The sequence below is a fragment of the Coregonus clupeaformis genome, chromosome 16 (genome assembly GCF_020615455.1).
Source record: "Coregonus clupeaformis isolate EN_2021a chromosome 16, ASM2061545v1, whole genome shotgun sequence".
In the NCBI taxonomy this organism is placed as follows: Eukaryota; Metazoa; Chordata; class Actinopteri; order Salmoniformes; family Salmonidae; genus Coregonus; species Coregonus clupeaformis.
In genome coordinates, this window is record NC_059207.1 from 57,933,666 (window position 1) to 57,946,441 (window position 12,776).

General features: G+C 40.1%; 1 pseudogene; it reads left to right on the plus strand.

Moving 5' to 3' along the window:
* LOC121584014 overlaps positions 1–12,776 on the plus strand; it is an 80,196-nt pseudogene that overhangs the window by 36,984 nt on the left and 30,436 nt on the right.

The following is a 12,776-nucleotide window of genomic DNA, read 5'->3' on the forward strand; positions in this document are numbered from 1 at the left end:
GTATTCATTTCCTGTTTGAGATGCAGTAGCAGCAGCTCTCGCACTGTCTCACAGATTTTCTGCTCAAAGGTTCTGTATCTGTATGTTGTACGCGTGTGATAAATAAGATGCATAATGAATATAATGTACACGCGCCAATTTAATTCCACTAAATTATGGAAATGAACCTATAGACCGATAAGCATGACCAGTCAAAAGTATTTCCATCGACTGGTATTTCCATCAATAAACAGGCTAAAAAGTATTATTTCGCAATGGGATTTTTTCTTCTCCTGGACAATTGGGCATCACCAATTTTATTTATTGGCTTTTCAATGTTATTCTCGGCCAAAAGCTGGCTATTACCGGCTAACGGAAACCTGGACACACATGCACATTAACTGGCTCTGGGTTCTATTGGCCACTGGCTGCTCCCTGCCAGCTGCACATTACTGCCTAGTGGGCTGCAGGTAGAAAAAATGACTGAGGAATGGGGAGAGAGGGAGGATGAGGTAGAGGGAGGAAATATTACTTGGGAGAGATGGAGAAAGGGAGTAGAGTGTAAGGGAGGAGAGAATGAGAGACGAATCACAAACTTTGAAGAGTAACTTTCATGAACCCAAATGTTTTTTCGAAAACCAGATGATTTAGGCTTAGTTATAGTGAAACACGTCAGTTCGTGTCAAAAGTGATAGATTTTGGAATTTTAAGTAGTCTAGCGCTTTTTGCTCTACCATTTGAAATCGTGATGTAGAGTCACCTTTAGAAGGTACCTCTACGTCATCTCAAGGTAAGGGTTCGGTATGAAATACATTCCCTTCTAGAAATGCTGGGTGGTACTACCGCAAGGCTTATTATAAAAGCAGGTGACAGTGTTCCTTATTTGGCAATGGTCTTGGTAAGTGGAGTGGGGTAATATATTTTGCATGACGCTTCCTTGAGTAGACTACTGACGTTACACAAAATTCTAAAAGCAGTAAGGCACATTTCCACATGACCAAATGCAATGTTTTCATACACATGTATGTGCTTTTACGTATGTTTATATACGTAGCTACCAAGAAATAGATGACGATTGTGGGCATGTCAACTCATAGTATTTTTTTCCACCTGTTAAGACTTGGTGGCGCAGTCCGCTAAGACATTTGGCTCATAGTTTAATGGTTGTGATTTCTAATCCTACATGGGGCAGATCTTTTTAAATGACCTTTTTAATAATTTATTTCCAATATTCATCTCATGCCCTCACACTTGTAATTCTGAAAAGTGAAAGCATACCTGTGGGAGGGGTCGCCCTGGTAGTAGTTGTAGGTTTTTATACAGTACCCAAGAACAATCTCTGAGTTAATTTTACCATTGGAAAAAGAGCTACTGCGTAAATACTGCAATGCGGGTTGGATTGAATTGAGCCCCTTATCTTCATTTTCAAGGTGATGATTGCACTTTTCTTCCCAACACATTACCACAATAAATGTGAGTCCACAGTTCAAAGATTTGTGGCAATAGATGTCAGGAACTTGCCGCCTTACCACTGTGAGCTAACTGTCAAGAGCTGTATATGCTCGCGATGCACATCATTTTATCATCAGAGCGTGACAGTGGACTTCTGGTAAGTATGCTTTAGTAAGAAAGTGATGCGGTCAGGTACAACTACAGTGGGGGAAAAAGTATTTAGTCAGCCACTAATTGTGCAAGTTCTCCCACTTAAAAAGATGAGAGGCCTGTAATTTTCATCATAGGTACACGTCAACTATGACAGACAAAATGAGAAATTTTTCCAGAAAATCACATTGTAGGATTTTTTAATGAATTTATTTGCAAATTATGGTGTCTGTCATAGTTGACGTGTACCTATGATGAAAATTACAGGCCTCTCATCTTTTTAAGTGGGAGAACTTGCACAATTGGTGGCTGACTAAATACTTTTTTCTCCCACTGTATGTATACCCACCCCCAAAATTAATATTTATGAGCAATTCCCCCCACCCACAACTTCTCATCTGAATGCAAAGGCTGAAATTGGGTTTGAGAGTTACCCTATAGCATGTCTTTTTAATTGGGTTTTTGGTAAAGCACCACTACTACCTTCTAGTACTGTGAATGCCATGTAGCGTGTAATATCACTCTGGGTGAAATGCTGTATTAAGCTTGGCAGATGATTCATAAAATAATGACTTGAATGGAATGACAATGAGCCAATAGATCACTATCACCATGGAAGCCATTAAACTTATGACTATATAATGTGTTTAAAATTGTAGTTCTGATGACATAGTAATGACATGAATTAGACACGCAGACATATAATAGCCTATACATATAAAAATTATCAAACCCAAGTTGAGTTTGGGCTTGAAATGCTTTGAAAACTATGCAACAAAGTCAGCAGCTGGCCTGGAAGCTTGTGGAACCGTAGAGGACATTCTAGTCATTTATTTATAGATAATCCAATTTACACCTGGAGCAATTGGGATTCACAGCGACATCTTTTTTTTTTGAACGTTCTAACATGGAGGCTACCTGCCGCATAGTAGTTGTACCACTGCCAATTTCCTTTGCAAAATGTTTCCCTCACTGCAGAAAGTAGGGCCGGGACGATACCAGTACCGCAAAATGTTTTCCGTGGCAAAAATTTAAACATGATGCAGGCCAAACTATTTGGTCCTTTAAAACCATCTGTATGTAAAATATTGTTTGCTATAACTTGGGAAATAAATAAATTGTGATTCTGGATGACAACATAAAATGTTTGTTCCCAACATTAGCGCTGTTTTCCTAAAGAAGTTAAATCCGCTTTGTGTTTTGTTTCCTTGCCACGATACTAATGAGTATCGCGATACTGGTATTGTCCCGGCACTAGCAGAAAGCCCAAACAGACTGGCACTGTATGTCCTGTATATGTTTTAATGGACTCTACTGTAGGCTCCTATTTCATCCAAACTGGAAATGTATGTTTTATGGATACACTTTTATCTATTTATTCTTCCACTGTGAGAAATTAATGCATATTTGGATTAGGCCCCTAGTTGAATCAAGGATACAATTCTTTCTCTGACAGGAAAAGGTAATTGAACTGCATGCTTCAAAACTGTTTTACATCTTACAGCGCAAGGAAATACTGTTTATTGGTCTTATTCTGGAAAACGTTGTTAGCATTTCTTGCATTTGGGCCCATAGTCCACAGTCAGTGTGGACAATTGGGGAGAATAATAAAGCTTGTGGGATTTCAGTTGTTCTTCAGGACCAGGTGTTATCGGTGTGGAAACAGGCCCGACGCGGTGTGTTCTTAGGCCCGACGTGAAGCGAAGGGCCCGGGGAAACAGCCCTTAGGAGGGTGTTATTCACCATAATTCCTGGGTTCGAGGGCCTTATTCCATTGATAAAACGGTTGCCTACATATAAAAAAAAAAAAAGATTTAATGACATGTTTTCGATCAACATTATTTTTATGAGTACATTTTTTTCATCCTGCCACCATAGGATATAGTCCAGGCCAGTCGTTAGTTCTGATATTCTGAAGTTGCTTGCCAAACGGGCTGGTTTTCCATTCTATTGGCATGGACATTCTACGCAAAAAAGGTTGCCAAGCAAGCTAGCTACTTCTCCTTTGCTAGCTAGCCAACTAAAGCTAACACACAGTCACACAAAGCAGCTGAAATGACAGCAAACTATGTGCATTTTCGTTTGTTTTACCTTTGTTTCTATTGCCATTTCTTTGGATATATCCATTATAAAGATCCTGATAAATGAATTCGCCTGGCTCAGAGATGCTGTCAGTCTTGTCACATTCATTCTTTACTATGGCACGGTGGAAATCACAAAAATAAACTGCAACATTGTTGCACAGGTCGGAGAGGCAGGCAGCAAGGTTTAGACAAACTCCAGCTGTTGCAAACCAAATGCTAGCCCCCTCTTCCCGGGCTTTGGCACCAATTTTGTGGTGTATAATTTAGGAGTCCTGTAGCCGTACTTGCAGTTGAAAATAAATATTTTATATCCTATTAGGTTTACAATTCTTAAAACTAGGTGAAAGGGTAATAGGATTTCTATTGTTTCCAAGTGGCATTTGTTCTTCCTGCCAAATATTTATCTGTTGCTCACAGTCCTTTCCAAAGGTTTGGCAAATCATTAAGAGCTCTGGTGTGGAGCTGGGCGCGGCCAGAGAGGAAGAGGCCCTTTTTTATATGGAGGTCTATGAGTGTCGAATTACGTGAGGCTTATTTGTTCGAATTGAAGTTTGGTAATCTTTAGGCTGTTACAAATGTACTGATATAAGGGTATGCACGTGGCATTCCGGGAACATTGATAAAAAACAACTTGTGCACATGCGTATCTGCCTCTCATAGGCTAGGATGGTCCCACCTGATCTCGCATGCCTTCAATAATTGAGGACATCTATTTCCGTTGTTAGTGGCCACTCGACTGTCTTGACAATATAGTAGATCATCTTTGGCGGGGCCCAGTTGCAGAGACTCTCCGTGGTGCTGAAATAGCTGCAACAGCATGGGGAAATAATGTTTAGATGCTTTTTTCCAGGGGAGATTAAGTATATGAATTGCCTAGCTAGGCTGTGGGACACTGGATGCGCATTGATAATTAACATGCGTTACCTGGGGATTGTGGTGTTTAACTCCCTGCTATCAACCAATCATCATCCAGGATCCAAACAACATGTTTTATAATATGTAATTCATCCAAGGAAAGGCTGCTTTATTGGTTTAAATCAGTCTTATATAAGACCCCTATGGTTTTACATAATATTAATATTGGATTTATTTATATAGCTCCTCTCTAGGTCCCTCATGAGTGGATTATATGTTTTAATATGCCACTTTTCCATGTGCTCATAACCTGCCATGTCATAGTAGTCATAATAGTCCATGCCTGCACTGGGTTTCCTGACTGGCTATCCCCTTATTCAGAACGAAGGTTGCAAAATTCCAGTGTTATTCCCCAAATTCCCAGGTTTTTCAGCAATCCTGGATGGAGGATTCCGTATTTCCTGCTTATTACATCTTGATTCCAGTAATCTTCCACCTGGGTGGAATTTGGGAAAGTTACTGCGATTTTTCAACCATATTCATTACACCTTGAGTTCCAGCTCCTGCAGAGTAGCGCAATAACATTAGTGTTATAATGACTGTCAGAAAAGACTGATGGATGATAGTCCTAATCCCAGAGCCATTTCTGGCAAACTACACCCCTAATCACTTCTTGATTGTCTACATGAATCATCTTAATGGAGTAAATGTTAGAATAGAGAGGGAATATCAGTGCCTGTATATCAGGGTGGTTGAACGGAATGAAGGAATAAATTACAAAATTTAACCAATGAATAAAACGGAAGGCATACAGGAAGTGTAGTTTTTTGGTTACTTAGAGTGAAATTGATTTATTTTGAACTTTAAAATCTTTGGCACCATTTCGATTTAGCCTGTACAGTTGTGACTGTGTGTGATGAGTGTTTTTGTGGCACCTTCATTTTAAGATCTAAATTACTTTGGCATTCAACAATCTCAAATGACTTTGTCATATTATAAGCATTTTGTGGATAATTATTTGGCGGTGTGACAGGGAATTGATGCACCGGAAACATACGTTTTCTCAGTGACGATTAGCCTACTCCAGTGCGGTTCTCTTTCTTTCTCTTTTGCATACACACACACACATGACTTACTGCTTGATTGTTAGTTAGCATATGTGTGCCGGAACCCTGATGGGCGTGATTTAATACATATGTCAGCGGCAGGTGGGTTGAAGAGATGCATATGTCTGTTTTTGCTAACAGAATGCAAAAGCGACAGACTGAATGAGATTGAGAGGGAATGGGAAAGAGGCCTTAAAATGTATTAAAAGCTTTTATCAGTGCCAGTGTTTGAATAATGAGGCTTCTTGCCTTCAGAGAGGAGAGGAGGAACGGTCCTCTTTTATATCAAATACATGTATTATTCGACATGCGGCCTACCTTCATTCAAGTTAATTGTTGACAGAGACCCATTATGTCCTTCTCTCTCGCCATCCTCGCTTCTCTCCTTTTCCTCTTTCTGTCTCTAAACACCTCTTCCTCCTCTCCTTTTTTTCTCCAGACATCTTTCCCCTCTTTCACTCTTAAACCTCTCCCGTGTTTTTCTCATCGGCTTATCCACCTCTTTTTCTCTCTGATTCTCTGAAGGCCCTTTTGTTCATCTTGTGACTATCTGACAGATTGGAGGGATTGAGCATGGCGTGATAAACGAGTGTGGGGAACACACACACACACTCACACACACACACACCCATGATGAACAAGTGTCTGGATGGATGGGACCTTGTTTGGGGCTTTGATATTCCATACCTTGGTGCTTGAAAATGGAATGGAGGGATGAGGGGAATGAAGAACAGGAGTCTTATTAATGTGATACTTTTTAGTTTTTAAAAATCTGCGCATTCGATTACTTTGATCTGAGGAATCGCAAACTCTTGCTAGCAAAACAATTGTGTGTTTATGTAACCAACCAACCATCAAAGCCTATGCAAAGTTCTACAAGTTTAGATTGATCTGTGAGGAAGATCTTTCAGTTGACGTCTTTTGATCCACCTTATGATCCTAGTTCTCCCTGTTATGTATTACCAATGGGAACGGCAAATCGCGTTCTCAATGAATTCTTCAAATGCCTCTGATGTTTCATCATTGAAACCTATGTATATGTAGTTTGATGTCACCAAAGCAGTGCTTGATGTTGTGTTAATTTAGTATTTACCCTGATATGTGTTCAATTCACTCTCTCTTAGGGTTTTTATTGAACTTTTATTTATTCAGGGAAACCCATTGAGACCAGGGTCTCATTTACAATGGTGCCCTGAGGACAACAATACAACAAATTCAAAATGACGTATCAAAATAAAATTAACTACAAAATCACCACTATAGCTTCAAACACCACAAATACAATGATTTACATTCAATCCAAAAAGTTGCAATTCTCATAAAATGTGTAGGCTATTGCAAAAAATAAATGGGGGGCACTAAAACTGAAGGTGGATTTACCTAGATCGCTACGTACTAGTGGAACCTCGCGAGTTAACCATCCCGGTGAACGGGTGAGGTAGGTCGGAGGCCTGTGTAGTAAAGTTAAACAAGAAGAGAGTAATGAAGTGATCTACGGGACTTTAATGAGGACCAGCCAACCTTTTGATACAGGATCCGGTAATGCGTATTAAAACATCACCTGTGATCAAGCGAAGGGCGTTATGGTAGACGGCATCCAAAGGTTTAAGAGTAGTAGCTGCTGAATTCCGATAAATGATGTCACCATAGTCAAGAACTGGCAGGAAAGTTGACTGTACAATCTGCTTCCTTCTGTTTAGGGAGAGGCATGATCTATTTCTAGGATGTGGAGACAGGAGAGGTGCAACTCTGCATTTGACAATGCTTAATTGTTTTCTAGCTACAACACTCATTTTCTGAGAAAGATGGAGACAATGTTGTTCATTGTACATGTCAAAGCTACAGTGCCATGAAAAAGTTTTGCCCCCTTTCTGATTTTCTAAATTTTTGCATATTTTTTGACACCGAATTATCAGATTTTCAACCAAAACCTAATATTAAATAAAGGGAACCTGAGTTTACAAATAACAAAAAATATACTATTTATTTAATTAAGAAAGTTATGCAACACCCAATTCCCCTGTATGAAAAAGTAATTGCCCCCTTACACGCAATGACTGCAACCAAATGCGTCCTGTAGTTGTTGATCAGTCTCTCACATCACTGTGGAGGAATTTTTGCTCACTCTTGCATGCAGTCGTCCAGGTCCTGAGGTAGCAAAGCATCCCCAAACCATCACACTACCACTGCCATGCTTGACTGTTGGTATGAGGTTCTTACTGTGGAATGCGGTGTTTGGTTTTCACCAGGCATAATAGGACCCATGTCGTCCAAAAAGTTATACTTTTGACTAATCTGTCCATAAAACATTCTTCCAAGAGTCTTGGTGATCATCCAGGTGCTTCCAGGTGTTTTTTGGCTAACTTGAGTCAACCTTTTGGATGAGATGAGTCCCATTTTATGTCTGGCAAAAACCAAATACTTCATTCCACAGTAAGAACCTCATACCAATGGTCAAGCATGGTGGTGAGTTGTGTGATGGTTTGGGGATGCTTTGCTGCCTCAGGACCTAGATGACTTGCCTTCATAGAAGGAACCATGATTTCTGCTCTGTATCAGAGAATTCTACAGGAGAATGTCAGGCCATCCGTCTGAGAGCTGAAGCGCAGCTGGGTCATGCAGCAAGACAAAATTCCAAAACACATAATCAACTCTACATGAATAAAAGCAACAAATTCCAAGTTCTGGTCTAAGTCCTAATCCCAATTGAGATGTTGTGGTAGGACTTGAAATGAGCAGTTCATGCTTGAAAACCCACAAATGTCGCTGAGTTAAAGCAGTTCTGCGTGCAAGAGTGGGCAAAAATTCCTCCACAGCGATGTGAGAGACTGATCAACTGGCACAACCAGTTATTGCGTGTAAAGGGGAAATTACTTTTTCACGCAGGGGAATTGGATGTTGCATAACTTTGTTAATTAAATAAGAATACCTTTTTTTATTTGTAAACTCAGGTTCCCTTTAATCTAATACTAGGTTTTGGTGAAGATCTGATAACATTCAGTATCAAAAATATGCAAAAAATAGAGAATCGGAAAGGGGACATACTTTTTCACGGCACTGTATATATCAAACCACACTGAATGTAAACATTTGATATGTTGAGTCATCTCTTCTGAAGTCACTTTCATACCCTTTAGGGTTTGCATTAAGAAATGAATAAAGAAAGCCCATCAACATTACTTTGACTGAAATGTGTGGTTTGAACCGTAACTGTCATTTAAAAGATGGAATATTCCTCCGACTCATCACTTGAACCTTAGACATGTCAGCCACAAGAAAAATAACCATCAAACAAACACTGGATCAAATGAATCAGACAAACATCTCATTTGTGGACGTAGAGCCTTGAATGGCTAGATGTTTTGGATCATACTTATTTCATTTAAAGACTCTTCGCACTTCAGCAAACTGTCACTGTTGTTGTCCTGCCTGTTTGGGGTTCCTCTCCCCCTCAGGCCAAATGGAGGTATTTGTTGTTAACATGGAGATTTGTGATAGATGGTTTCCGTGGAGATGTGCTGGAATGATAACATTAATGTCTTCAGCTGTGTTAGAGGATGAATCACTGCAGTCTCTGCTTATTCCGATTGGCTCATTCCCCCATTCAGCCGTTTGTCCTCTCCACAGTCTTGTGTTTTCTGCTCCATCATCTCACAGAGCTTCTCTCACTTCTCACCAGAGAGGGAGCGCACAAAATTAGTTTTTCGGGGCATTGCTTTACTTGTGCAACAATCAACCTCAGAGGATTCTCATTCTGCAGTTTAATACGCCAAGTCACAGGAACAGTTATATGGAACATCAGTCTCTCAGGATACTAGAATTAATAATAAAGCAATAGTTTAGAAATTGACACTGTTTTTTGTGTGTTGTCTGTTCCTTCCAGAGTTTTGTTGTCATTACAAGAAAAAGTCATTTAGGAAAACTATTGCTCCGGGGTAATCTCATGGAGAGACAACAATAACCGTGCTATCGTAAGGCAAATTGCAACTGTGGCTCGCTCGCACTCACACTCGCACATTGATTGATCCAGACTAAGGAGTCTTATTTAATTGAGTTTTGTGTGTGTGTTGCAGCTGGCGTCGGGCATCTACAGCTTTGCCTGCTCCCTGTGGAGCCACCACACAGACTGCTTCCTCCAGCAGGTCCTAGCCGTGGATCAGGCCCATGCCCTGAGCTCACTGGAGAGGACTCTGCTGTCACTGAAAGGTAGGTGGAATCTTTCACACACACACACACACACACACACACACAGTTCTGATTGACTTGTATCTAAAGTTCATTGTTTACTTTTTCCTCCTAGTTCTTCGGAAACTGACGGTCCATGGATTCCAGGAGCCACAACAGAATATGGAAGTGATGGTGAGTGTGGAAAACCAGGAGAAAGTTATTCGGGAAAGAAGCAAAGATGGGATTTGGCAAAAATGTCTCTTCTCTGTACTCTACACATACAATTATCTGTAATGTCCCTCAGCCGAGCAGTGAATTTCAAACACCGATTCAACCACAAAGACCAGGGAGGTTTTCCAATGCCTCGCAAAGAAGGACATCTATTGGTAGATGGGTGGGAAAAAAAAAGCAGACATTGAATATCCCTTTGAGCATGGTGAAGTTATTAATTACACTTTGGATGTTGTATCAATACACCCAGTCACTACAAAGATACAGGTGTCCTTCCTAATTCAGTTGTAAACTGCTCATGGATTTCACCATGAGGCCAATGGTGACTTCAAAACAGTTAGAGTTTAATGGCTGTGATATGAGAACTGAGGATGAATCAACAACATTGTAGTTACTCCACAATACTAACCTAATTGACAGAGTGAATTGTCAGGACTAGGGAGTTTTTATGATAAAAAGAAATGGAATACAGCTACGCACAGGCAACATCCTAGAGGAAAACCTGGTTCAGTCTGCTTTCCAAAAGACTGCGACCCAAATTCACCTTTTAGCAGGACAACAACCGAAAACACAAGGCTAAATCTACACTGGAGTTGCATACCAAGACAACATTGAATGTTCCTGAGTGGCCTAATTACAGTTTTGAGTTAAATCGGCTTGAAAATCTATGGCAAGGCTTGAAAATGGCTGTCTAGCAATGATCAACAACCAACTTGACAGCGCTTGAATAATTGTCCAAGTGTGCGAAGCTCTTAGACTTACCCATAAAGACTCACAGCTGTAATCGCTGCCAAAGGTGATTCTAACATGTAATGACTCAGGGGATTGAATACTTATGTAATCAATATGTTAAATTTTTTTTATATACAATGCATTCGGAAAGTATTCAGACCCCTTGACTTTTTCCACATTTTGTTACGTTACAGCCTAATTCTAAAATTGATTAAATATTATTGTTTCATCATCAATCTACACACAATACCCCATAATGACAAAACGAAAACAGGTTTTCAAAATGTTTAGCAATTTTATAATTATTCTATTGATAATGTAAAATTAACAGCCATACAGAAGATGCAATTAAAGACTTTAAGTCCGGGAAAACTCCAGGGTTGGATGGCATACCAGTTGAGGTATACCAAACTTTTTTTTTGAAATACTCAGAGGACCGTTATTAGCATGTTTTAACCACTCTGATGTAAATGGTAGATTGTCAGACACTCAAGGTGGTCTGATTTCATTATTACTGAAACAGGATACAAGTGGGAAATATAAAGATCCAGTCCATAAAAAAAATTGGAGGCCCCTTAAACTTCAGTGTTGTGATGCAAAAATTATAGAATTAAAAAGGTACAGTGCCTTGCAAAAGTATTCATCCCCCTTGGCGTTTTTCCTATTTTGTTGCATTACAACCTGTAATTTAAATGGATTTTTATTTGGATTTCATGTAATGGACATACACAAAATAGTCCAAATTGGTGAAGTGAAAGGAAAAAAATAACTTGTTTCAAAAAATGCTAAAGAATAAATAACGGAAAGTGGTGCGTGCATATGTATTCACCCCCTTTGCTATGAAGCCCCTAAATAAGATCTGGTGCAACCAATTACCTTCAGAAGTCACATAATTAGTTAGATTGCACATAGGTGGACTTAATTTAAGTGTCACATGATCGGTCACATGATCTCAGTGTATATATACACCTGTTCTGAAAGGCCCCAGAGTCTGCAACACCACTAAGCAAGGGGCACCACCAAGCAAGCGGAACCATGAAGACCAAGGAGGTCTCCAAACAGGTCAGGGACAAAGTTGTGGAGAAGTACAGATCAGGGTTGGGTTATATAAAAATATCAGAAACTTTGAACATCCCACGGAGCACCATTTTTAAATCCATTATTAAAAAATGGAAAGAATATGGCACCACAACAAACCTACCAAGAGAGGGCCGCCCACCAAAACTCACGGACCAGGCAAGGAGGGCATTAATCAGAGAGGCAACAAAGAGACCAAAGATAACCCCGAAAGGAGCTGCAAAGCTCCACAGCGGAGATTGGAGTATCAGTCCATAGGACCACTTTAAGCCGTACACTCCACAGAGCTGGGCTTTACGGAACAGTGGCCAGAAAAAAGCCATTGCTTAAAGAAAAGAATAAGCAAACACGTTTGGTGTTTGCCAAAAGGCATGTGGGAGACTCCCCAAACATATGGAAGAAGGTATTCTGGTCAGATGAGACTAAAATGTAGCTTTTTGGCCATCAAGGAAAACGCTATGTCTGGCGCAAACCCAACACCTCTCATCACCCAGAGAACACCATCCCCACAGTGAAGCGTGGTGGTGGCAGCATCATGCTGTGGGTATGTTTTTCATCGGCAGGGACTGGGAAACTGGTCAGAATTGAAGGAATGATGGATGGTGCTAAATACAGGGAAATTCTTGAGGGAAACCTGTTTCAGTCTTCCAGAGATTTGAGACTGGGACGGAGGTTCACCTTCCAGCAGGACAAGACCCTAACCCTTTTTGGGGGGTGAATAGTTATGCACACTCAAGTTTTCTGTTTTTTTGTCTTATTTCTTGTTTGTTTCACAATAAAAAATATTTTGCATCTTCAAAGTGGTAGGCATGTTGTGTAAATCAAATGATTCAAACCCCCCAAAATCCATTTAAATTCCAGGTTGTAAGGCAAAAAATAGGAAAAATGCCAAGGGGGTGAATACTTTCGCAAGCCACTGTATTGTCGGACATTATTCATTCTA